This window comes from Sceloporus occidentalis, unplaced genomic scaffold (genome assembly GCF_023333645.1).
Source record: "Sceloporus occidentalis isolate IW3139 unplaced genomic scaffold, rSceOcc1.0.p SCAF_107, whole genome shotgun sequence".
Taxonomy (NCBI): domain Eukaryota; kingdom Metazoa; phylum Chordata; class Lepidosauria; order Squamata; family Phrynosomatidae; genus Sceloporus; species Sceloporus occidentalis.
Genome location: NW_028317087.1, coordinates 1,410,058 through 1,437,620, shown reverse-complemented (window position 1 = coordinate 1,437,620; position 27,563 = coordinate 1,410,058). Strand labels below are relative to the sequence as shown.

Sequence of the window (27,563 nt, the reverse complement as noted above, 5' to 3'; positions counted from 1 at the left end):
CGGATCGCCCAGATCAAATATGTCTACATCGCCTCGGATGACGTACTTCTCGCACACGCCCGTCGACAGCTGTTAGGCAAAAGCAGCCAAAGGGCGTGGCTAGAGCGAATTGCCACGTCCCTTCAGGGCGCGGTGATGTACCCAAGGGAAGGAAAGAGAATTGGCAAGAATGCGATTGGTTTAATGACTGACTCAGGGCGTGGCCATATTTGGCGACGTCCTAACCCGGCCGCGTCTGGGCGTGGCTATATCGAAAGAGTGGCAGTTGGTGTACGAAGCCGGGATTTGCGCTCCTTCTGGGGTTGAGCTTTCACCGAGGGTCAGGAGCGACAATGCGTGTACTATGGAGGACGTGCACCCCAACATGAATGCGGACCAAGAGGTGCGGAAGCTGCAAGAGCTTGTCAGGAAATTGGAGAAGCAGAACGAGCAGCTAAGATCCAGATCCTCACTGCCCCCGGGCTCTCCCAGGACCCCGACATTACCCACACCCCCTATCCTCCAAAACAGGCCCCATGCCTCCCCGCAGACCGCCGCCGCTGCCTCCACCCTGCTGCTTCTTGGTAACGGGGGCCATAGTATGAGTCCGGGGCCTATACTTCAAGAGAAGGGCGGAGGGCGAGATGTGGCCGCTTGGGAGGAACTCCTTGAGGCAGCGGCAGTGGAAAGGAGAAAAGACGGGGACGGGGAACTTCTTCTGGACCAGGTGGTGCCTCTCCGTAAGGAGGACATGGATAGGATGGTGGCTTTTGAGGAAGATGAGACCTGGTAACTTCTTTTTACTTACTCTTCAGCTTTGGCCTTCGGAAGTTTGGTCCATGCGCCACCCCGTCGGTTCTGTCAGGCTATTACAGTGTGGGAGGTGTGTGATGTCCTACAGCAGCACATAGGCTGAGGCAGACTTGTACACGTTTGTGAAGTTTGGGGGGGCTTGGTGTTGCCCCTGCACATGGGATCTTGCGGTGCTTTGAATGTATGGGTATTGGTGATGTGCATTTGTATGGGAGACTGGTTGTGTTATTACTAAGCTGTGACTTCAAACATCTTATATCACAGTTTATAAATGCATTATGGAGGACAAACCCCAGTGAGATTTTTGTAAACAAAGTGCCGAACCAACCCTGTATCATGTATAGGTAACATGTTGAGATGAATTATCATCTTAAAAGGGTAATTTAAAGAGTCCCAGGAACCCCCACTGATAAATAAATGCCGGGGAAACCGCTAAGTATTTTCACGGGTATTCATTTAAGATGTGGGACATAAAGGCATCCCCTCTGTGCTCCAACTCTTAACGCTGCTGGTTCGAAGTGCAGAATCCCCCTCCGTGCGTTTACAAGGGGACACCATGGAAATTTAAAGGGACCTCTCGGCTAGCGTGGGTTAAAGTGCTTGTGATGGCTGGCGTGTCCTTTTAACAGTGGTTTAGGTCAGTCCGCCCTGGCTTTCCTGCAGAGCAGATGGTCCGTAACACATAGTTATCTCTTGCAGAATGTTAACTCTTGTACAAACTTATTGTTTAGACTATATACCCCTTTAGTTTTCTTTTAGAGGGGTACATTCACATACTGGCAAATCTACAAGCAATATTATTATTTAATGATTTATATAGCACCATCATATTCCACAGCGCTGTACAACAGGTAACCAGGAGATAACAGAAAAAAGAGGTGAGACTGGTCCTGCCCAAATGAGCTTGCGATCTAGATTAGTAGATAAGTGTAGAGCAGCGCTGTGCCCTTACCATGAGTTATGCAGAGTCCACTAGCCCAGCAGGGCCTTGGCCTGGAAGTGGCTGCAGGGTTTGTTTGGCTTTGGCTGCCTGTTGCACACCAGCCATTGGAAATAAAAAAAAAAAAAGCAGCTCATTGCCTGTTTTCGGTTTCTGTGTTTGTCTTTTTTCTTAGTTTAATGATTGCTTATTAATGTAATACCCACGCATGTTCGTTAGCCACAGTAATAATTAGTTTCAACCTAACGGCTGGGTGTATGGAAAGGTGAATTGATAGTGATCCTTCAGTATGATATAATGTCGGGTTTATGCATCGGCGCCATATTGGTCATTTAAACCCGTGGAAAGTCTATTGACTTCTTTAGCCTGTGAACTTTCACGTTTCCTCCCGCCTGCGTCTCCTAGTCCCTCTCCTGCTTCAGACAATACTTACAGCCAAATATTGTTACTTTTTACCTATTATGGCTGGGCTGCCCCTAACAGTGACACTTTTACCTCTTATACTACACCCCAAACCAAATTATGTCTTGCTTACCTGTTGCTCTATAAAACACACGTTGAATTACAACTTGCACTTTAAAGACTTCACAGATCGTCACACTGGGTTTATTAGGCGTATTTGTAGAACACAAGCTAGAGGAAGTTCAGTGATTTTTAAATCCCTGCTCTCTAATCCCAGTCTTTAAACATAAGTAAGAAATGCCCCATTTACAGAGTTCTGTCTTTCCAGATCATTGGCAGCTGGAGCCCGTGGAATGCTGGACCATGTTATAGAATCTTTGTGTTGAATGAATAAGAGAGCGGCAGATAAACATTAAATTGATTAAATATGTGCCGGTATTTGGGATGGCGTTCGGCTATCGGATTTCCGGATCATTCCAATGAAGCGCAGCACTGTCCCAGTTTACTTTGCAATCCAATGTGAAAAGGTTTGCATGTTAAGGGCTCCGGCCTATGGCATAGGAGTCTATTTATTTCGGCTCTTTCCATCTTAAAGTAGTATGGTGAACTTTTTAATCGCATTTTACAAAATGTAACAATACGGACCAAATCATTCTAAGTGAAATCACCGCTCTAGGAGCCGTGGTTTATGTCAAGCCCTGGCTTACAGATACAATTAACTCTTTCCATCTGCAAAGTATCTGTTGCAGATAGCAGTTCTTTAAATACGTTTAGATTGAAAAATGGAGAAGACATGGATTTCTCACACATATTGCAATGTGAAGATGAATAAGTTGACCCAACTGTTCCAAATGCTTGGTGCCATACAACAGACATGGGGCTGGAAAATGGGCAAATGCATGTGGAGGGGTCTCTTCAGAATCCCTTCATGCGTATGCAGGGGGATGCCATGAAGACTTGGAGAGACCATTCAGCTATCATATACATTAAAGTCCATATAACATCTGGAGTGTCCCTTTAAGTTGCTGATTGCTGTTAATTGGCCTTTGTAAGCACGAGGAGAAGGAGAGATATTGATACTGATATTTTGGGTATCTCTGCCGTACCGAGCCCACCATCTAGGCTGTTATTCCATGAAGCGATAACTTTGGTTATGCTGAAAGTTGTGGCAGCAATCCCCCTGCATGCTGATATACATTTCTCCTGAGTGTTCCTTTAAGGTCACTTTGTCTTGTGCATTATGTATCACCGCCGTAAATATGTCCATTAACATAACATTTCCTGGATTTGTTTGTACAGCATTGCCTAATTACTTATGGAAAGCTTTCATATAGTATGGCAGCTCAGCATCTTTATTTGTCTCGAGCTAATGGAGTGCTCTGTCATAAGTATATGTCAAATAATGTGTTGCTTCTGAGCTGCTGCTAAGACTTAAAAAACAACGTCATACGATAAGAATATTATTACAGATGTACTGTCATGTTTATCAGAAATGGGTGCCAGACCCACAGGTTGGTCATTTGGTTGGATATAAGAAGGTAAATGTTATAACGGTTTTATGGTGTATGAATGTTATTTATATTAGTATCAGTTATGATTTGAAGCATATAGCTTTATTTGGTCGTATACAATTAACACACACAGTCATACCTGGGAACTCTCCGGGTTTGGTCGGGAGAAGTTCTCCAGGTCAACAGATGAAACCTCCGGGTCGCGGGAGCGGGGTCCTGACACTGACCACACCGATCAGCCATAACATTATATCCTCTGACAGGTGAAGTGAATAACACTGATAATCTTGTTATCATGGTACCTGTCAGTGGGTGGGATATATTAGGCAAGGGCCAAAGGTTGATGGCTAGATCTTCTCCAAAACTCCAGCTCTTGTGCGGTGTTCCCGGTCTACAGTGGTCAGTGGTCCAAGGAAGGAAAGTTTAAAGCACCTTGAGTAGCAAAATAAACTTATCTGAGGTAGAAGCTGCAGCTCTGGCTGCCTCCTTTGTTGTCAGATGATTCTCTCCACTGATTGGCTGCTTGAATCAATGGGAGTTTCCCCATGAATGAACGGGGTCTGAATAGACCCCCATCCGCAGCATTCATGTAGCCAAATCTGATGCTGGCTGTTAAGTATGTCGCTTACCAAGAAATGCATGCAGTCGGACGCATCTGCTGCACGGAAAATAGCTGGGAGCGGGCAAAGGGGAAAACGCATATTGGGGGATTCCACAGTATATTTCCTCGCGGGACACCACGGAAATTCAAAGGGACTTCACACCCATCTCATTCATCAGACTGCCCATGATGGCTGAAGTGCCATTTACGCATCGCACCCATCCCTCAGCATCTCCCCACTAGCTAAGTTATTATTATTATTTATTATTATCTTTTATTTATATAGCGCCAACAATTTACGCAGCGCTTAATACAATACATAAGTTCAAAGGGTATGACAAGACGAGGATTGACAGACTAAGACAAACTGATACATTAGGTGGAGAGAGTCCGGCTCGCAAGCTTACAATCTTGAGGGAATGGGGTGACAAACATATGGCACAGAGAAAGGGTGAGAGGTGGTGCGGGGGGTATCAGTGACGGGTGAGAGGTAGTGTGGGGGGGTATAAGGCACAGAGAAAGGGTGAGAGGTGGTGCGGGGGGTATCAGTGACGGGTGAGAGGTAGTGTGGGGGGGTATAAGGCACAGAGAAAGGGTGAGAGGTAGTGTGGGGGTATCAGTGCCGGGTGAGAGGTAGTGTGTGGGGTATAAGGCACAGAGAAAGGGTGAGAGGTAGTGTGGTGGTATCAGTGCCGGGTGAGAGGTAGTGTGGGGGGGTATAAGGCACAGAGAAAGGGTGAGAGGTAGTGTGGTGGTTGTCTCAATGACAAGGAAGTTCTAGCAGCTAAGGTGGAATGCTTCTCTGAAAAAGTGGGTTTTAGATTCCAGAGATATGGGGCAGCGCGAGTGAAGTTCACTCATTCACTACAGTCACTGTAGCTTTAAATAAAACTTTTAATAGCTTTCGCTACTGAACAAAGAATGGAAAATATTTCTGCAAGTTGCCACGTCAAAGTATTAGTGGAGGACACCACGTCTCTGTGCTGGAAGATAAACCCCACATTATGTGGCTTATGTCATCTCGGTCTCCATATTGCCCGCGTAGAACTTCCAGATCAGGTCGTTTTCTGCGTTCTTCTCAAATGGGTTTCTTGTAATTAGTTTAAACTCTATTACATGGGCAATAAAAATGTCTGATGACTGCATCATTGCAGAATTCAGTTGTGTGCACATTACTGTGCCTGTTGTAATTCACTTAAACCGCTGTTACATTTAACTGTGTATGAAAGTCTTTGTTCTTTATCCAGATGGGTCGATGATATAGAAAAGGAATGGCGTGGGGTGGAGATTCTCGGGTTCTGTTTGAATATCCAAGCTTCTTTAGTAATGTCTGAGGAGACCTGTTGTCGATGTGATGTCATATGTAAACTGATGGTTTGCCCCATCTTTTGCTGCCATCTCCACTGTCCTTTCAGTCTGTTATGAATGTTCTAAGACAGGATCTTGCTGCCCTGTAGTCTTTGGAAGCGAGCGTCTTATCTGAGCCTAGCAGACCCAATGGTTTCTACATCAAGAAGTACATTATGCTCCTTCGCCATATCGCATGGTCTCACTCTTCCTTTTTCATGTGTTGGAAACTGTCAACCAGTGGGGTTTATTCACTAAAAGGAGAGTTGGCAAGAGTGTTGTGGTTTTAACTCTCACACTTCAGTGTTCATTATAGAGAGCCAAACCCATTGAGCTTCTGCTGCAGGAAGAGCACGGCTGGCCCTGTATAATGCATGAAGAAATCTTGTTGATTTAATTAGGCTTCCACTTTGGATTATGCATTATACAGGGCCAGTTCAACTCTTAAAGCTGGAGAAAGTTGCCAATGCTGACCCTTCATAATGAATAGGGAATTGAGTTAAAATCAGTGAATGAATGGAAACTGATGCCTGTAGAGCTTTTTCATCATTTATTTTTGCATAGTTGAGCTAAGCTTGCGGAACAGTTTGGTTTCTTGAGGTCCAAATGTTTATCCTTAAGAAGGCTGCCAGATTTACCCTTTGGGGAGTTAAAAACTTAGTTGTGCTTAAACATAAACTACACGAAAAGAGCACATACGACACGTGTAGAAGCTTTGTAGCGTAGCTTAATATTGATCTCCCGGGGTCAGTGTCCACGAGGAGGCATATGATAGAGACTCCGGAGAAAAGCGGCTAGAAATAGGGCAAACTGGCTAACAGGGCATCTGTATTTCAACTGCATTGTGTTTTTGTCTTTAAAAAAATAAATTAATTAAAAAAAGCCAATTCTCAGACAACATGGGTTTCTTTTTCGATAAAAAAAAAAAAAAACGGACCTTTACGCCTCTAAACTGTAGGATTTTGTTGGTGCAAAAGGCAATACAGACTGTTGGGCACGTTGCAGAACCTCTTTTAAAGGGACTCTACAGCCGTTGTGTGCACTTTAATGCAGGGATCGACAAATCCCAGGTGCCAGGTCGCCATGGCGACTGATAATTTTGTCCTGGCGCCTGGGTGTTTGTGAGCCAAACCTAAAACTGGGTTTAGGATCCAGATCCCCTGCGGCGCTGCAGGGGACTTGGATCCTCCTTTCCGGCAGCAGTGGACGTGTGTGCGATGCAGACAATCCGGCGGCTCCACCCACCCTCCTCACTGAACGGGGCTGTCATCGCCCGTGAAGATCGCGCTTTAATGCATATGATAACTGTATGGCCCCTTTAAATATCCGTGCTGTACGTTCTGCAAGTGCATGAGAGGATTCTGCAGGCGGTATACTCTCTCGTATACTCTCTGACATACTCCCCTCCAGTTTCATACATGAGCAACGTTTATTACAAGAAACCTCCAATAAATAGGCAGGCAGTATGTCTGAGATCACTGTTCACGGCATATAAAAGGATGGTTTTTCATTTATATCCATTGCTGATTTTGATCTGCTCATAATAATACTTGGTTTCTGAAAAGTAACCGATCTGTATCGATGAGAAGGCGGGTGGTTGTTGGGTTTTACGAATTTATAAAACTTGCAGCGCAGATCCGTATATATACTGAACCGGGATTTGGTGAAAGTAAATGAATATAAAGTGAAAGCAGAAGTCCTGCTGACGTACTCGATAAACAAGTCAGATTTTTCTCTCAGGGTATGTAGCATTTTCCGGTGCATGTATAGCAAGTTTAAAGGGAAAAGGCTGCAGGCACTTATTTCACAAAACTCAAATGACTGACGGATCACAACGGACAGCTGTTCTGGTTTTATGATTTCACAAAATAGTGGGGGGTTTTTTACGTGGGTATATGAATTGTCCCTTTTAGTAAGTGATTTAAGTGTACCTCGGCTCACAGGGGGAGCTGGAATATGATTGCATCTATGATATTCTGAGTGGTCTACATATACCATCATCCCCCAATGATTTTGTTTAAAATGGACAGTTTAGTTTTTTGTATAGCCCCACCATAGGGGGATGGATGTTAAAGCACTTTAACCTTTAGGGGGGAAAATACTGAACGTGGAAGCTGTAGCTCTAGAGCTGCTGTGCATCGCCCTCCTCGGTGGTCCCATTTTACGCCATTTGTGGTTGCTTTAGGTAGCCAAACCATGGCAGGGAAATGCTACTATGGAAATTAACGGAAGATGCTTTTAAGCACGCATGTGTGAGGTCTCATTAGACCCCTTTGGAATTTTTGGGAAAGCCAGCACTGCAGCTGGGGTGGCAAGTATTCTGTGCATGTGCCTTGGCTAGCAGGATATGTGTTCAGCTAGCCCAGGAGCTGGGGGTGGTGAAAGCAGCAAAGCCATTTTTTTTTTATTGTTTAGGAACTAGTTATCTACTTTTCTGCTATGATGAGGACTATTGCATGTCGCGTGTTTGCAGAGTGTCTAGTAGCGGGTAGGGTTATTTGAAAACGTGTATATTGGAACGATAAAGGCCCTAAAGAACGCACATACAGCATGCGATGGGCCTGGTAATAATATTTCAAGGATTGAACAAACAAAACCTATGATCCCTACAGCCTGCACCTATAACTCTTTTGTATGTTTCCATAGAAGATTTCAGATAAAGATGGGGGGGGTTGGTTGGCAGTATGGAAAAGTATTCAAAGTCTGAAAATTCCTTCAGGCGCTCAGATTTGGAGGTGACACGAGGCATGTGGAGAAGTCATGCAGATTTCTGACAGTACTGAACTAGTAACTATAAATTCATAGCTTTCACTATTGGCTTTATTACGGTTTTACGGTTTAAAAGCACTGCTGTCTGTCTACAATCGCATGGTGGCGTGTGGCTTAGGGACATGCTCTAGCCTTCATACGCACCGCATTCAACAGCCGTGTGTACCTTTTAACGCCTTCCCCCATTGCAACCACAACTTGCTTTGGGGAAATTACCAGATCAAATCTCTGGCCTTTCATATTGTAAACTCAGTATTAGGGGGGGTTTGAGTCAGGATAAAGGGGCATTCCAGACCTTTTTTCATGTAAATTGTATATTGTAGTTACCGGAGCACATGCTCAGTAGCAGCAGTCAACCCCGTGTATGCTATCTGAACGCAGATGTTTTAGTGGTATACATGTGATTAACTGTTTTTTGTTTTTTTAAGTCCATGCAAAATGAACTTGAAAAGCGAAAAAAACATAAAAAAAAAAATACAATGTTGGTGTCTAGACTGTTCTTTTTAACCCTTACAGTGCCATCTACATAAAAATACGTAGCGGACTAAGTGGACAACAAGCTGTGTCTCCTACGTGGTGGCAGCTTCTCTGGCAATAAGTTAGAGTGAAAAATATTTTATTAATAATAATAAAAATGCTGTCACTGCCTTTAAGCAGTGGTCGAGTCCATGAAGCAGGCAGCTAATATGGCAGCTTGCTACCATGGTAACCGAGTAATGTCAAACAAAATGTTAGCGACAGTATGCGGTCAGATCTATTTTGAGATTGGTTGTCTACCGTAGAACCAGAAAACCCCATTCCCTGCAGTACCCCTCTTCAAATAAACTCATTACACAACAAAAATGGTTCATGCTTAAAAACATTGTGGCTTTATATAGCTTCCGTGGAGTGGAGCATTTTACCGTCTTGGGCAGAATCCTTGTCATGTTGCATAGAACATAAGGTAGTCCTGCAGCCAGTAATCACTCCTAATTGATGGAAGTAAATGCATGCGTGAGCCTGCAGGGAGACGCAGCGCTGCGTATAATGTAGTATTGTGAGAAGGTTTTTCAGCTTTTAGTTTATTAAGAAAGCATTACTGTCCTCCGTTAATAACTTTAATAGACTTTTCAGGGTGTGGCCAGAGCTCTTACAATGGACACTGCAGCCATCCTATGCACTCTAGGATCCTTTCTAGGATCCCTCCGTATGTATTTGGCCCTTTGCTATTTTCTGTACACATCTCCTTGCGTGTGATGTACCTACCACCGGTCGGCTCCAGCGCTGGTGCAGCAAACTCTATGGGCAGAGATCTGTTCAGTTCCTTGTGCGAACGTCCCGAAAACTCTCCCATCGATTGCGCGGAGCACTTTCATATCCATTCTTCTATAACGGCTCTGTCAGTAGAGTTTCTCTTTAAGATTAAAGTGTGCGATGACCATCTTAAATTGCGCTGTTTTCAAGGGGGAATGTTGTACTTTTTGCTTCTGGTTTGTGACAGTGTGATTGCTGTAAGGATTCAATCATGAATTGTGTCAAATTGTAATTTCAGGTTGTATACATCACCAAAGAAAAAGCAAACTCCATTGCAAAAGCCAGTAAGTCCGTTAGTCTGGTGTCGGCAAGTTTTTGACAGTCCAAGTCCTGACCTTGAATGTGCACGAAAGTCACTTATCCATAGGCTTGAACAAACCATGTCCGGTGAGTACCAAAAAAAAAAGCTTTTTAATGGCTAGTATTTAAGGTCTCGCTCGTTATAACAGATCCTGACACCAGTCAAGAGGTAGATGAGCTTAGTTGGTTCAGCTTGTTGTGGAAAAACTACTTGCATTCCTTCCAAAGAGCTACCAAAGCTAAAAATAACATGATGGAAAGAAAGGTGCGATGTTTGGATTGTGATGAATGGAAGAGGGGTTTAATAACTTAAGTTTACAATTCCTTTATTACTTAATAAAACCCAAAGTAGTTATACAGAATCTTTTCTTGCATGATGATCTCCAATGAAAAAAATGTTTAATATATTTGTCCTTTAATTCACCACCTTTATTTCAAGGTCTTTATGCCAGGATTCACACAAGGGCTTGGATACATTTCTCGCCTTTCAGAACTCCCAGCTCTCTGGGACACTTTGTAACAGAAGCCCTCTGGCCAAGACATACAATAGTCCTTTTCTGTTATACGCTGTTGCTTGTTTTAATGCGAGATCCAGATTATAAAACATTTTCCACTTTGTACAGAAAGTCACATTTTGTTGTTGGATTCTGCCGTCAAATCCTTTTCATAAACATGCTGTCGGTGCCCCAATTTGCTTTTGTGGCAATTGGCAATTAAAATGATTTTTTATACAACTCAACATGTGAACACCCTAGCTGTGTGATGCTTTGTTAGAATGATTATTTTAATATTAATATAAGGATGTTCCTCTGAGTGTGTCCCGATAATAAATGTAAACTGCTTTTAGAATGTAATTCCCAACACACTCATCTCTGGCTTGGTAACGGTCTCTACCGTCTCGGCAAATCTATTCTATATATTGTGGGGATGCGGTCTGGGATTTTACAGCACACGCCGTAACACCGAAGACTTGTGCTTTTGAATTTGTACGTATTTTTGTTTCACCGAAACTTCCCAATTTCATCAATTTGTACGAATGGATAAGGAGGGTCCCCTAACAACACAAAGTAAAACTAAGCAGAGGGCGCTGAATTTTCTTTGCGTTTCCTTTTTCTTCACTCGCACTTATGCTGTCCAAATAAAAAGGCGGGAAACAAAATTCACCGTCTGAAAAATAGATGGACCAAGAACGAAATGAAACATTTGTCCGAATAACCATTTTTGGTTCATTTGCACTGTTTTGGATGCTAGAAAAACATGATACTGCTTTTAGATGCAGCAGCTGATGTGTAAATGTGCGTTTCCCCTTGTGGTTGGGTTCAGGATTATACCGTCTTTGGTAAATATACAGCCCCAATACTAGTGGAAACCTATACACTAGTGAGTTCAGCTCCACCTTACCATATCTATGTAAGCGAGGTCCATGGCAGCGGCTGAGGATAAAGGAGATTGGGCTAAAGGAGCAAATAACCGAGTGCGCCCGAAGTTAAATTCACTAGTGATGTGTTGGGAATACTTTAAGAAGGTGTAAAGACAACGTGCCATGTCTTTTAGTGTGTGGTTTGGCTTTGTCAGTGGTAAAATCAACCAAATTTGTTTTCCAGCCAGCAAAAGACACAGTATGTACAGCATTCCTTATAATTCAGCCGGCTACGCTAACTCATACAGCCCAAATGCTAGTGGAAGCCCGTACAACAGTGGGTTTAATTCCCCATCCTCCACCCTCGTGAGACCTCCGGTGGTGAGGCAGCTGGTACTGCCTAGCAGCACAGGTGAGCACGCAAGCTATACGTTCCTTATGCGTAGAAACCTTTCTCTGCCCAGCTTTCCACTTTCTTACTCACACCATGGGTAGTTATAGTCTGGATATTATACCGAGGGCTTAAGTGGCAAAAGTAGCTCTCATAATGCTGTCTTGTTTATGATGTATAAAGCTTACGCTATCTTAACCTACCCTTATCTGTGGACCTTTTGGGGTAATGCAGAGCTGTGTATTGCAACGTGTTACGTACTATAAGTGGAGCATCTGCCTATCAGAAAATATTGGTTTTAGTGTCTGTTTCTTCATACGCTCTATTTAATTTCTGATGAATTTTTATTTTTGGGTTCCATTATAGCAAACTATAGAAATAGTGCTGACAGAAATCTGACTCCCATCAGCCCTCAGTCATCTATAGACAGTGAGCTAAGCACTTCCGAAATGGACGATGACTCAGTCGGTTCAAGTTACAAATTAAATGATGTCACAGACGTCCAGATATTGGCACGAATGCAAGAAGAGAGTAAGTATTCATGTGAGGTGCTTGGCTTTCAGTCCATGGCTCATTTCATTTTTGCTCAGGACAGTGTTGTTTCTTAGCACAGGACAAAAAATCACATTTAATGGATTTTTCACAATTTCTAGCGAAGCAACACTGACTTGGACTGGTATCATATATAATAATAAAATTAATATAAAATACAAATGTTTTGCTTGGCAACATATATGGTGAACTAATTTATTGGCTTAAAGTGACTCCATCTTAGTCGATGTATGCTCCTACATGTGCTGCATACATACAGCTATGACTGCCACAAAATGCAGCTTTTCTTTTGTTCCGATAGGTCTTCGACAAGAGTATGCAGCTTCTGCATCACGGCGAAGTTCAGGTTCTTCCTGCAACTCGATGAGGAGAGGGACATTTAGTGACCAGGAGCTTGACGCTCACAGCTTAGAAGATGAAGAGGAAGCGGTTCCTCACAGTATGCACCTGTCCGTAAACAGGTTCACAGCCTCTCCACGCCACTCACCACGGCCGTCTCCTAGACAGTCACCAAGACACTCTCCACGCTCGAGATCTCCAGCACGAAGCATGGAATATAGAGGAGCATCGCCACAGCCTATGATCAGCCGCTTGCAACAACCCCGACTTTCTCTTCAAGGCCATGTTGCAGAGATGCAGACAAATGTAGTGAAAAATGAAGGTAAATAACCACAAGCTCAGTGAGCTACTTAAAATTGTAATTGTAACGATCTTTGACTATCCGGAAATCAAATTAATGTAACTTTCAGTGGAAAGTCAAGTAAGTTGGGGTGATAACATTTGTCATTTTATATAGAATGGAAAAATAAAAAAATAGCATTTTCCTTTTTTAAAAAAAAACTTTTAATATTAAATAATCTTTCCCTTGGTTCCCGAAGGTTTAATTAAATGATCAGCACGTTAGCTTGTCTAAACAACACAGTGGGTTGACATTGTGTTTGCTCCTGAACCTTGTCACTTGGGAGTAATGGAACCCTAACTTGACGGCAGAAAACCGTTTGGGCTTTTAAGGCCATTATACGTAAACACAGATGCACATACCTACTATATGACTGGCGTTAGAAGTCGACCCCTCAGGAAAATGAATTTATGGGGTTTCTTGGCGAACCTATATGCTGCTGAAAGACCGGAACAGTGAAGCAAGTTTAGTTTACTTTGAAGGTCCACTAAGAATGCTTAGGTGTTACTGTCCCTTTACTACGTGAAAGACAGAATAAAGTGTTTGGGTCCAATCCACCAACTATTTAAAAAATAAAATTTAAATCCCATATCAAGTACAGTTTTTACATGGTCGTTAACAAGAAGTTATCATATGACAACCCTTATGCATTACAGTATCACATGGTGTTTGTGTTAAATACAGAAACCTTGTTCTTGTATATGCAGTGTAGTTTTCAATTTGTAAAGTAATTCTGCCAGAGGTCTAGAAGGTGTTCAGTGGTGTATGATATGATCTTCTTCCTGCCAAAGGCAGATCCGCCGGAGCTGCCATCGCTTGACAAGTGTGTTCTCTATTCCCAACTCCCTTATGGTTCAGTAACTTTCTGATGAGTGCTCTTGGGTGTCCAGAACCTTTCATGTGCATAGTCAAAATTTGATTGATGTCGGTAAGTTTTAACTATTCCTAGACATTCAGCAAGCTTTAGTGCAAGATATAGGGTCAAAGCATAAATTGTTTGCATGGTAGACTGTTAAAGGGACACTCCAGCCATCATATGCACTTTAATACATATGAAAGCGGAGAGATGACTTTAAATTTTTTATGGTCTTCCCTTTACCAAATGCATTAAGGGATTTTGCATATTCTCCAAAACACATTCCCTGCCCCCCCCCGACTCCCTCTATGGTTTCTTTCTATTGGTTCTTTTCCCAAAGTACCACAGAAATTGGTTAATGTACATTTTCTTCATCACTTTATTTCTATTTATTTGTTGGAAAACTCTGTCATACAAGTACATTTTTTTCAATAAAATAATCTGGGCTTTTTTCTGTTTAGTCTGTGAAAGCGGCTGTATGGAGTGGACGTTCTTTGTTAGTTTATATCAGTGTTGATTTAATTAGCCATTTGTTCTTGGTTTCCCTGCTTGCCTCCCATTGCAAGCACAGCATCAGTAATACATTTTATTTAAAAACACTAAGTGTATATAAAATATAGTACTGTAGCATGTGTAAAAGTAAAAAAGCTAACTTAGAATAGCAAATATTTTGTTACAAAACTTGCTTACATATCAGGACATAAGTTATCTATTCCTTATCAGGTCTAAAAATTAGGTAAATACAACCTCAGATGAACAAGAACACATGACATATTACACCGTGTCATTTATTTAACAAAAATAAAGCCAAAATGGAGAAGCTGTGTGAAAAATTAAGTACAGTTTGATTCAAAAACCCCTTTAGCAGCAACAACTTGAAGAAAATCATTTTCTGTATGACATCATCAGTCTCTCACATTGCAACACCTTGATTCCTTTCTTTTTCAGCCATTCTGTTGTAGATTTGCTGGTGTGCTTGGGATCATTGTCAAGCTTTAGCTGTTGGACAGCTGGCCTCACATTTGACTCTAGCATGCTTTGGTATACAGAGGCATTCATGGTTGACTCAATGACTGCAACTTTCCCAGTTCTTGTGGCTGCAAAAACAAGCCCAGATCATCACCCCTCCACCACCATGCTTGACAGTTGGCATGAGGTGTTTGTGCTGGTATGCTGTGTTCAGTCTTCGCCAAATGTGGCGCTGTGCATTATGGATAAACATCTCCGCTTTGGTCTCTTCCGTCCAAAAGAAAATTGTTCCCAAAGTCTTGTGGAGACTTTCTCCTGGCAACCCTTCCAAGCAAACCATACTTGTTTTCTATTTGTACTGTCATGAACTTTACCATGCTAAATTAAGCCTGTAGAGTCTGAGATGTGACTCTTGTCACAGTCTGTCTTTGGGGTACATCTGCTAGGATGTCCACTCCTGGAAAGATTGTCAGCTGTCTTGAATGTTTTCCACTTTTGAATAATCTTTCTCACTGTAGAATGATGGACTGTTTGGAAATGGCCTTATAACCCTCCCCATATTGATGGGCAGAAACAATTGCTTCTCTAAGATCATTGCTGATGTCGTTCCTCCTTGTCATTGTGTAAAACACACAACTGCTAGAACTGGCTTTTATAGAAATATTCACACTTGATGATCAATTAATCAAAGGCATTTGATTAGCAACATCTGTCTCCTACTTAGCTTCACACATGGCTTCTCCATTTTGGCATTATTTTCATTGGATAAATCATGACACGGTGTAATATGTCATGTGTTGATCTGAGGTTGTATTTACCTATTTTTTTTGTTTTAGACCTAAGGAACAGATGGTTATGTTCAGATAAAACCATAGAATCCAAAGAGGGTGTACTTTTTTTTTTCCACACGACTGTATATCCAAATGCTTAGGAAACGTTTATAAAATGTATTATTCTTGCTTTCCATCTATTATAGTGTTTTTCTCCCCAGTCTAAGCTTTTTGATCAATGTCTATATAAATAATACTTTTCTCTCCCCCCCCCCCCCCTCAGAGAAGTTAAGACGCAGTCTTCCAAATCTCTCCAGGGCTACTGGAATTCAGACCGTAGAGGCTGTGAAAAACAGCAGAAGTTGTGAATCAAATTTGCAAATGCCAAATGGAGGAGCAGCTCGAGCCCCCACTACATCTAGTAAGTACCACATAAGGCGAAAAGTATGTGGGGTTAAAAATCTACAAAGATTACAATGGTTATTTTCCTTATTTCTATTGATGCTTTTTTTTGGTGGGGGAGCTGACGGCTTGTAGATTTTTAAAAATTTTTTACTTAATGAATTTTTCCTGTTGTCTGTAAATCTGATTTGGACTGAATTCTTCAGTGGGCGTGCATATGTATATGTATGTGTATATATATATATATATATATATATATATATATATATATATATACACACACACCGTATTTGCTCGGTTATAAGACGACCCCCCCCCCCCCAAATCTGAATATTAATTTAGGGGGGAAAAAAGAGAGCCTGAATATAAGATGACCCTATAGGAAAAAAGTTTTACCAGTAAATGTTTATTCATGTAAGCTATTTTTTTTTAATAAAAGCTATGATTGAGAAAAATATTTTGGTTTTATTTCCTTCTATTTTCCAACCAGTTATGCACATCTGCCCCAGAAATGCCTTATACCCTCTAAATGCCACTGTGCCCCATGATATGCTTTTTAACCCCCTATGTGCCACCCTGCCTCTAGAAATGCCTTATACCCCTATATGCCACTCTGGCACTAAGGGGGTTAAAAGGAATATGGGGCAGAGTGGCATATAGGGAGGTTTAAGGCATTTCAGGAGGCAGAGTGGCGTATAGAGAGTTAAAAAGGCATTTCAGGAGGCAGAGTGGCATTAAGGGGGTTAAAAGGCATTTCATAGAACACTCTACCTCCAGAAATGCCTTATGCCCCCCATTTAACACTCCCCCCCCCCCCCCCAAAAAAAAAAACTTACCGGTGCTTCTGACTCCCCTGTCATGTAGCCGGGGCACCGTGTAGATATCAGACTGTCAGAGATCAGAGTTCCCGGTGCCGCACCAGTGCAGGGAACTCTGATCTGACGGCCGGGGAAGGTCTGCGAGATGGACGCAAACAACCCCCGCTGCTAGCCACACCTCCTTCCGGCTGCAGCGTAAGTTGTCCATGCAAATCTCGTAGACATCTACACACTGGCCTGGCTGCACACCGGGGACTCAGAAGCACTGGTAAGTGGGGCGGGGGGGCGGCAGGAGGATCCAGGTCCCCTGCAGGGGATCTGGATCTTAGTCATCTCATAGTCAGACCTATTTGAGGTCTGATTATAAGACGAAGGGTATTTTTCAGAGCATTTGCTCTGAATAAAACCTCGTCTTATAATCGAGCAAATACGGTGTGTGTATATATATATATATATAATGTAAAAGGGTGAAGCCGTATTAGTCCAGTAGACACGATGTCAAAAAATAGAGTATTGCAGAGTATGCGGTGATACCTTTTTTATTGGACTAACATAATATTAAAAAGACAAGCTTTCGAGAGTTATCCTCCCTTCATCAGGTCCGAAGCAATACTAATCAACATGATAGAGGTTACAACTTAAAACAAGTGATGGTATAAGGGGGGGGGGGTTGAGTGGGGTGTCGTAAATAATAGGTCTGGAAGTGAGAAATGCAGAGAGGTGGAGAGAGAACCCAGGGACAGAATAAATAAACTTAGGGAACCAATAACCACAGTAAAACATCAAAGAATGAACCTGCACCGAAGCTCCATCAAAAACCACGAGGAAGAAAAATATTGCACCCCGGTAGGACATCATTTCACACAGAACAATCACTCCATCCAAAACCTAAAAATTAAAGTACTCAAAGGAAATTTCAGAGACTCTCAGGAAAGAAAAACATTTGAGATGAAAATGATTACACATTTTAACACCATAAAAGAGGGACTTAATGTGGATTCTGGTTTCCTTACACACTACCAGAACTTCATATGAACTTCATCTAGTCATCCAATGTCTAATTGCTGTTATCTTTGATGTTTTACTGTGGTTATTGGTTCCCTAAGTTTATTTATTCTGTCCCTGGGTTATCTCTCCACCTCTCTGCATTTCTCACCTCCAGACCTATTATTTACGACACCCCACTCAACCCCCCCCCCCCTTATACCATCACTTGTTTTAAGTTGTAACCTCCATCATGTTGATTAGTATTGCTTCGGACCTGATGAAGGGAGGATAACTCTCGAAAGCTTGTCTTTTTAATATTATGTTAGTCCAATAAAAAAGGTATCACCGCATACTCTGCAATACTCTATTTTTTGACATCGTGTATATATATATATATATATATATATATAATAATGTGTGTGTTTTGTATTTAGATGTATCCCTTTCCATATTTTCTGTGTGAAGCTTCATGGTCATGTAGCTTCTATAAACACCATAGGCTGCTACTTCCTTGTTGACATAGATTTGTGTTATAAAAGTAGTCCAAATGATTAACAGAGATATTGTGTTGCATGTCTTGTAAGTTTACTGGCTGCATGTTGCAAACCACAATCCGCAAAATGACATGTGCTTGGTAGGTCACGTGGGCTTGTAGCAGGATTTTGTAAGTGCTTTTCGCATGTTGGCTGTCGCATACCAACTAACAAACATAACATTGCTTCCCTTTTCCCATCATGTGGAAGTATTCTAGTAGCCTCCATGTAATAAGATATACCTCTTTATTCTTCACCATCAGTGTTTTAAACCTTGCGTAGTAACACTAAATTCTTAGTGAGAGGTCCTGTGATTCTTCAGCTCATTGTCTTCTCAGAGATTTCTTTTGCAAGCTGTGGCTGTTAGGAATCATAATTCAGATGTTGCAAAAATTAAATAAACTAAGATTTGAAAAGAGGTTTCTGGTCTTTGTTCTCCACAAACAAACCTACCACCCCAGTGAAGCCCCTATCTGTCCTTGGTGAGAGAGCTAAATAAATTGTGTGTTTATCCCCATTTGTAATTCAGTACATAAACACGGAGAATGAATGATTGGCTAACTCTTGTATTTCCCTACTTTCGCTTCCACCTCTGCTAATAAGCAAACTGCTCCTGGGAGCTGCTTCCATTTTCTATGCCCATGAATTGGAAGGAGAAATACCACTGGCCAAATATGAGCTGGTTATAGTGTTGTGGAAAGGTCTACTGAATTGAGTATCACTTACGCTATTACAATGTTTGGTAGCAAGTAGGGATTACTACTGTTTCACAGACCAGTCGTTCAGGGTCTCCTGGTAATGTGATCATAGTTTCCATGTAATTGTGGCTTCCCCTTTAATGGTTACTCTAACAAGTACACGTGTTAGGCACCCTTCTCCCAGAGGCAGAAATAAATGCAGACTTGTCTAGTCCAGTTGATCACAAGATGTAAGGACACATGGCTCACATATTCATAAGCTTAATTACAGGTTAATATTTTACTATAGGTATTTTTATGAACATCGTTCAAGGCTTACCTTTCAGAAATCTCTTAATGGAGTTTAAATCTACCACCTTGCTCCTGCTTTACCATATTTGACTTTTGTCATCCCAATATACACTCCCAGAAGAAGATATTTTCAATTAATTTTGAATATATTGAAGATGTAAAAAGTCACTCTAGTCCAATAATGTCTTTAGGAAATGTGATCCGCCTTGAACATTTTGTTTCTGCCTCATTATTATGCACGACTACTCATTATACAGCACTATGGCTTCCTCACTCGGCAGTTTGAATCATAACACGTAAGGGTTATGCATTCTCCAGCTTACCTCACCTTTCTAACACTACAATCCCTGGATTTTTTAGGCAAATGTAACTCTTCCTTATGTTTTTAACAGCAGCAAAAAGACAGCTAAATATACCTCGTCCTTCCCAGAAAACAAAGCAGGGCCTTCCAACTTCATCCCCTAAAGGAGGTAATGTCCAGTCAACCCATGATCAGACCTTCGGACACCTTCCTGTTTCTTTTTTGGTTTTGTTTTTTTGGTAGAACCTCAAAAAATACACTTTGCAATTGTTAAAATTCAAAATACACTTTAGTGGTTGGTAACATGCAGGCATCTTACATTTTTCTAAATTCTAACGAGCATGCTGAAAGAAGACAATAATGACCAGTTCCCCTAAAAAGACAAGGCCTGTAGAAGTAGTCATTGGGAATGTAATAGCCTTCTTTGGGCTAAATGCGGCAGCACGACCAAGGGCTAGTGATGTCATAAAATGAATTTCTCACAGTGCAAATGAAATGTTCACATTGTATCTTGATGGTTTTGTTCCTGATTTTCACATTTCCTTTAAACCAATTCAGTAGCAAGACAGGTTTCAACAGATTTGTGGTACACGTTGGAGCCAGCCGCAAAAGGCAGGAGCCCCCATGCTGTATTATATGACCCGGCTGCGCTCCAGCAGCCCAGTAGCCAGCGCTGTGTAGAGGAGGACACGTCTACTAGCTGTGCGTTCCACAAACGGAACCCCCAGGAGCCAGGCTGTAGTTGGAAGTTGACCTGGCCCGGGGGTTTTGTAGAGCCATGTAATAAGAGTTGGACTTTGAGGTGTAGCAGGATCCATTGGGTCTCTACAGTGGATTGGTAGAAAAAAATACATCAAATCTACAAAGTGCAAGCAGTTTAAATACTGCCACGTCATTTATATGAGATGCTGTGTGACCCATGTGAGGGATTTAAATGTAAACATCTTGGTAAAAATATGTCTTGCTCCTTGGTTACACATTATTTGTTGAGTTTTGTACAACACTGCCACGGGCGAACAGACAATAAACACAAAAATACAAAGTACGAGTAAACAGGACATAAGTAGTTACAAAAGGCGAGGAGGGTGAGCTTTTCATATATCAAAATACTAGGATTCATTATGCCATAGACAGGGCTGCTCAACTCTGCTGGCTTCTTTGTTTTCTTTAACCCCTTGGCTGCTAAGCCATTTCCCGCCCTGGTGCTAAGCTGGTTATCAGCATTTTGGTGCATCTCACGTTTAAACGCGTTAATAAGTAAATTTCTTAGGAATAAACTATACAAACCATTTTTTATTTTTTTTTCAGCACACCCAGCAGATTCCAAATATACCATTTTTATATGTGTATGTTTCATCAGGTTTTCAAAATATAGCCAAAAATGGGAAAAAAGTGTAATTTTTCACTTCCGACTCAAAAAAACTAGTTTGTAATTTTATTTTTCTAAACTCTAATATCAAAAGCTGTGCTGCTAAATATTTGTAGTAGGTAACCGGTCTAACATGAACAGTAGACTCTGTTTTTCTAATATTTTATTGCTAAAAGTTAAATTTATTAGACTATCACAAAAGACATCTTTAAATTTAATGCATGGCTGCCATCAATTAAACAGCTCTAGCTGCCCAGGATGTTAAAATATGCCAACAAAACTATATATTTTTAGAAACTACACCCCCAGCCGCAGAAAATGAGGTCTTTTTTGTATTTGTATCACAAATCTGACGTGCACAACAAATAAATGAATATCACACTTATAAAAATAAAAAAAAAAATTAAGTTAAAAGCGCCAAGTTCATTTATGTCTTGTGCACTCCAGTCTTGTGCTACTAATACATGCAGCCCCTCATTTGATGCGCCAAGGGGTGTAGTTTCTGAAAATATATACTTTATGTACCATAATTTAACTTCCCAGCTGTCTAGAGCTGTCTAATTGCAGGCATCACCCCTAAATGTTTTAAGACAATTTTTTAACAAGATTCTCAAATCTGCCATATCTGAAGTTAAAGTGGTCTAGACATCTGGGAAATTAAATTAGGGTACATAAAGTACAAATTTCAAGAAACTACATCCCTTGGCGCTTCAAATGAAGGGCTACATGTATTTTTAGGACAAAAGTTGAGTGCACAAATAATGATGGAATATGTCGCTTTGGCTAGAAAATGTTTTTTCTAACCATAGCGACATGTTCATTTGTGTCTTGCGCACTCCAGGATTGTACTAGAAACACATGCAGCCCCTCATTTGATGCGCCAAGGGATGTCGTTTTTGCAAATATGTACTTTTTGTGCCATAATTTAACTTCCTACATGAGCAGTAATGCCACGTCAAGGCTTCAACCCTAATTACTGACCATTCACAAGCCTTTCATATCTCCATTCACTCGCAGAAGCACACACCATACTTTCCATACATTCACTCACAGAAGCACACACCATTCTTTCCCCTTACAATCCCAAAGAAATGATGGTAAAGGGAGAAAAAAAAAAATCACTTTTACAGCAAAAAAGTTGTGCAGTAAAAATGCAAGGAGCTCCAGGGATGAGATGGTTACTCACGTACCGCACAGGCTAAATGGCTAATTTTAATAATATTTGCAGTTCATCAGGATTTCAAAAATTGTCTCTCTCTACCATTGGCTAAATTTAACCCCATGATCAAATGGACTTTGGGGTTAAAATTTAGTATCGGCCATTTTTAAAAAGGGAATGAGACTTTTCATAGCTATATGATCACTGTGGTAACATTGGCTACCACAGTGATTATTTAGCTAGAATACTTAAACTTTTTTTTTTAAGTTAAACTAGTTTATGTTTAGATAATTTAATTTGGGGGTCTCTAGGCAATTTTGATCTTTATTTATCTGTCTTTAGAGACCCTCAAATCAATTTGTTTACTTTTTGTACGTTTTTATTTTTTTTTTACTTAATATTTTTTATTATTTTTTGGCATTATACCATTGGAAAGGTGAGGCGATTACCTTTCCAATGGTATATATTGGGGGTCTGTAGCTGCTTAGATGCCTGAGGTACAGGCATCTAAGCAGCGTGCCCCCATACCGCTTTAACTGACAATTGTCAGTTATTAATAAAGTTGCGCGTGCCGTCACCGGCCGGATTGGGTGGCCCCGGTGGTGCCCTTCAGTGTGAGGGGCAGATCGCCGGGGTAGGTGGTGATGGGGGTCCACAGACCTCCATAAAGGTAGGAGAGTGCTAGCGACGGCATGGTGCCGTCGTTAGCACCTGACTGGGACTGCTAGCGACGGCACCATGCCGTCGTTAGCACTCAAGGGGTTAAACAAATTAATTAAAGTACTCCTTTTGAAGTACCTGGGAGCTAGGAAATCATTTCATCTTCATATAGTGGGTGTGTATGTGAACCTCTTATGGTTCATATGGCCTGTGAATCATACAAATTGTACCCTTAAACAACAACAATTGAAATATAAGATCACAATAGAGACTAGATTAGCAATTTCACTAGAATACGAGTGCCTTAACCAGAACAATAAATATATACGTAGATCTTTGGATACATATATAACCAGGTAACCATGGGACCAAGATACTGTTAATTAGGGCTGCAACTAACAATTATTTTAATAATCGATTAGTTGGCCGATTATTTTTTCGATTAATCGGTTGGCCTCTCTCTATTCACCTTCTTATTTTACTGACATAATAATAAAAGCTACAAGAACCCAAACACAGTGTTTCTCAAACTAGGTTTTAATACAAAGTTATTAGTAAATATTAATTCATATGTTAACTATTTTTCATATTTAATAAAAACTGAGAAAAAAGCGTTTATTTTCTTTTATTTACCAAACTGCCCCCAGTTATGCACATCTGACCCCCAGCTTGCCACTCTGCCCCCAGATATGCCTTATACCTCTTATATGCCAGATTCCACTGTGCCCCCTCATATGCCACTGTGCCCCTGATATGCCTTATACTCCTTATATGCCAGTGATATGCAACTGAGCCCCCTGATATACCTTTTACCCCAGATATGTCTTATTCCCCCCTGATATGCTTAATATCGATATGCCTTATACCTCCAATATGCCACTCGCCCCCATTTATGCCTTATACCTCCCTATATGCCACTGTGTACCCTGATATGCCACTCCGCCTCCCATAAATGCCCTGTACCACCCTGAAATTCATTATACTCCCTGATTCACCACTCTTCCTCCCCCAGATATGCCACTCTGAAATTCATTATACCCCCCCATACACCACTCTACATCCCCCTATACACCACTCTAACTCCCCCCAGATATGCCTTTCTGCCTCCCTGAAATTGATTACACCACTATAACTCACCCATACCCCACTCTGCCTCTCTACCCGGCTCCCTGGTGTTTTGTGAACCTCCGTTGATAGAAGCCTCAGCATAAGTGAAGGGCAGTAACGTAGGCTGTCTGTGCGCATCGTGCAGACCCCCACCAGCTGACAGAGAGGATGATACTCTGCAGGAGACCTCGATTCTCTGTCAGCCGGTGAGGGTCTGCACGATGCACACAGACAGCCTCCGTTACTCACCTTCACTTCCGCTGGGGCTTCTACATCACATAATGCTGCCACTGCATCGTAGGAGCGGGAGCGGATGGGAGAGACGGAAGTTGTCTGTGTGCATCGCACGAACACCCACTGGCAGACAGTGAGGGGAATCCAGGTCCCCTGCAGCGTTGCGGGGGATCTGGATTAGGGCTGAAACAACGAATCGATAAAATCGATCATAATCGATAACGGAAATCGTTGTCGACGATTTCCGTTATCGATTAATCGAGTGATCGATTCGTTGTTTACTTACCTCCGCGAGCGTTCCCAGCTTCTGCAGTCTCCGCCTTCTTTTAGTTACGTGACGCGTTCCGGAGGTAAGTATTCTTCATGTCTGTGCGAATCGCTCTGTGCGAGTGGCTCCATTCGCACAGAGCGGTTCGTGGGGGTGGGGTTTCAGGGGATGCAGGGCAGGGTGGGGGTGGGGATGCAGGGCAGGGTGTGAGTGTGGGGGCAGGGCAGGAGACTGGGTGCAGGGCAGAGTGGGGGTGGGGATGCAGGGTGTGAGTGTGGGTGCAGGGCAGAGTGGGAGACTGGGTGCAGGGTGTGAGTGTGGGGGCAGGGTGTGAGTGTGGGTGCAGGGCAGAGTGGGGGCAGGGGCCAGGGCTGGGTGCAAAGTGCCAGGGCTGGGTGCAAAGTGCTGGGTGCAAAGTGCCAGGGCTGAGGCAAAGTGCTGGGCGCAAAGTGCTGGGCGCAAAGTGCTGGGCGCAAAGTGCCAGGGCTGGGGCAAAGTTTCTTGAACAGTAATAGTCCACCTCTTTTCAGAATGTTTGGGGTTATTTTGTTTCATAAATATTGTGTTTGGGTTCTTGTACTTTGAAAATATTGTTTTTTATTACATCATAACAAAATAAGAATGTTAATGTAAATTTTAAGTTGTTTTTTAACATCCAGTTCATTAAATTATTTTAAATAAACGAAAAATTTGCATATTGTTTTTTTTTTATCCGATTAATCGAAAAAATAATCGGCCAACTAATCGATTATTAAAATAATCGTTAGTTGCAGCCCTAATCTGGATTCTAGTGTTATAATCCGATCTCTGTTTGAGGTCGGATTATATAAAGAGAGGAGTTTTTAAGAGCATTTGCTCTGGGGAAAAAACCTTTTTATAATCGATAAAAACCGGTTCGACTAATCGCTAATGAAAATCATTGTCAACGATTTTCATTATCGATTTTAGCGATTAGTTGTTTCAGTCCTATTAATTGTAAAAACTACATGCTTGTTTTATAACGACTTGTGAGCTGTCTTGAGAGCTTTATTTCTTTTCTAGTATATGTAAGTTTGCATCCACTTACTTTTAATCCTGGTGTGTTTTTGGGTTTGGTAATCGGTATATGCTGTTTGTGGGGGCTTGCATTTTTTCCTGGACTGATCTGTTCTTACGATACGTTGGTGCCGAGCTCACTGGATTTACTCATGGCTTGAAACTTATCCCCAAAACTGTAATTCAACGTTACATCGCAGTTTGCGGTTGCGTTCGTCTTGGTGTTTTGGTCAGTTAACAGAACTATGGAAGTGCAGCATTTAAACTGTATAAATATCCATAACTACTATTATGGACAAGCCTGCAATGGCTCAATGCTTAGTCAAGCTTGTAAAATGGGAAGGAATAAAAACCACAGCCAGGCAAGCTCAAGTATCTCCATTAGGAATTACGGGTGAGTCTGGTTCAACTTCTGCTAACTTCTATACTCTTAGTGTCTGCTGTGACATTTTGTCTTGGTAATGACCAAACTGAAGCTTGACTAAATGAGCTCTCCTACGGACTTCAGTGCTTCTAACACTTAGGGTTCATAGCTTACCCATGGAGAAAACGTATGTACCTACATGTTTCTGTATAGTAGCCGTTTTGATTTGTTTCACGCACGCCGGATGGGATCCATATGAAGGTAGTCATACTGCTTTGGTGGGGTAGTTTTTTACCACCTTCTTAGTCATCTCACCCCTTGAAAAGTGTATAATTACACATGTTCACCCCCAGTGACCTTTTACGATCCCGGTGTTGATATGTTCTCTTACCATTCACAGTTCCTTCGCCGTGCAAGTTTCGCTCCCCTGCCGCACCATCTCCGTTAGCGATGCGACAGCCTATGAAAGCTCTAACCAACCATGGTTCGGATGGACAAGAATCGGTCAATGTTTCACAGAACAATCCTTCACAGCCCCCTCCTGCCCGATCGGCGAGTCCTGTTGGGAGAACCGGCCCAGCCATGAGGAGCGGCTTGCCCAGACCCAGCATGCCTTCAGGTGGAAGCATACCAGTGCCTCGCAGCAAACTCGCACAGCCCGTTCGGAGGTAAAAGGAATTCAGATGCCATCACTGTAAGGAGGCTCTCTGTTTGATATTATTAGTATTGCTCTTAATAGTTCTGTCTGGGGTGACCAGAAAAAAAAAACACGCTAGAATAAGAATACCGGCTAGTGAAAGCAATCATTGTGTTCCATGAGCATAAATCTGGTTCTGGGTATTCTATTCGTAATGAGCTTCATAAATAGTGGGTTGTTAAAGTGTTGTGTCAGATATTGCTGAAGGTTTTAACTCGGTAATTTTTATATATGATATAAGTGTAAGGGGAGCTGCTGGTACCCGGCAGGTAAATTAGGACGTGTCTTCAGTCTGCTAATTGGTCTACATCTTGTGTAAATGAACAAGTAGAGGAATTATTTCCTCTCGGTAACAGTGTCATTGGCAAAAAAACAGAAATGAAAAGGACACTCCAAAGTCCCATACAGCCTCGCCAACGAAAAATGCTTATTAAAAGGACAGTTCAATGCCCAGACAGCTTCACCAAAGAGCAGTGTATATTAATGTACTTTTAAAATGCAATATTTACAAGGTTAAAATAATAAGTAGAACACAACCTTAAAAAGGGGAAGCTGCAGCTCCCTGCCTGCCATGACCTGACAATTCTCACCACTGATTGGCTGCTTGAATGCTGTATAGATTATTTTACGTCTATAGCTATGCCTTAAAATTGCATGCAGAACTGACACTTGCAAGGTCATATATTGCTTGCACCAGCCTGGAGAATATAAAATATATATATATAGTTTTGCTGTAGTTATATATACAGTTTTACTGTAATTCAGCTTCTAGAATACAAAATGTAGGTATGTTTTTGAAATGACTTGTGCATCTTTTTGTGTTAATTGTAGGTCATTGCCAGCCCCCAAAACATATGGTAACATGAAAGATGACAGCTGGAAAGAAGGCTGCTATTGAACTGCAAAACCCCTGAAACTTCACTGCTTGGTGGACTGCAGACACATAGCTGCGCAAACCACCTAGATAGGACTGTTTGGGACTTTGCAAACCAGTCCCAGGTTTTTCTGTCTGTATCTAAAACAACGGCAGAATTTGCAAAAAGGAGCACTTTATTGACAATGACATCATATACCTTTTTATAGTCATACAGATGTTTTATTTCTATTT

The 27,563-nt window shown here is 41.8% G+C and overlaps 1 pseudogene; it reads left to right on the top strand.

Annotated features, from left to right (window-relative positions):
• The first annotated feature begins 343 nt into the window (after positions 1-343).
• Positions 344-27,353, top strand: LOC149283249 (SLAIN motif-containing protein 2-like; annotated as a pseudogene).
• The last annotated feature ends 210 nt before the right edge of the window (positions 27,354-27,563 follow it).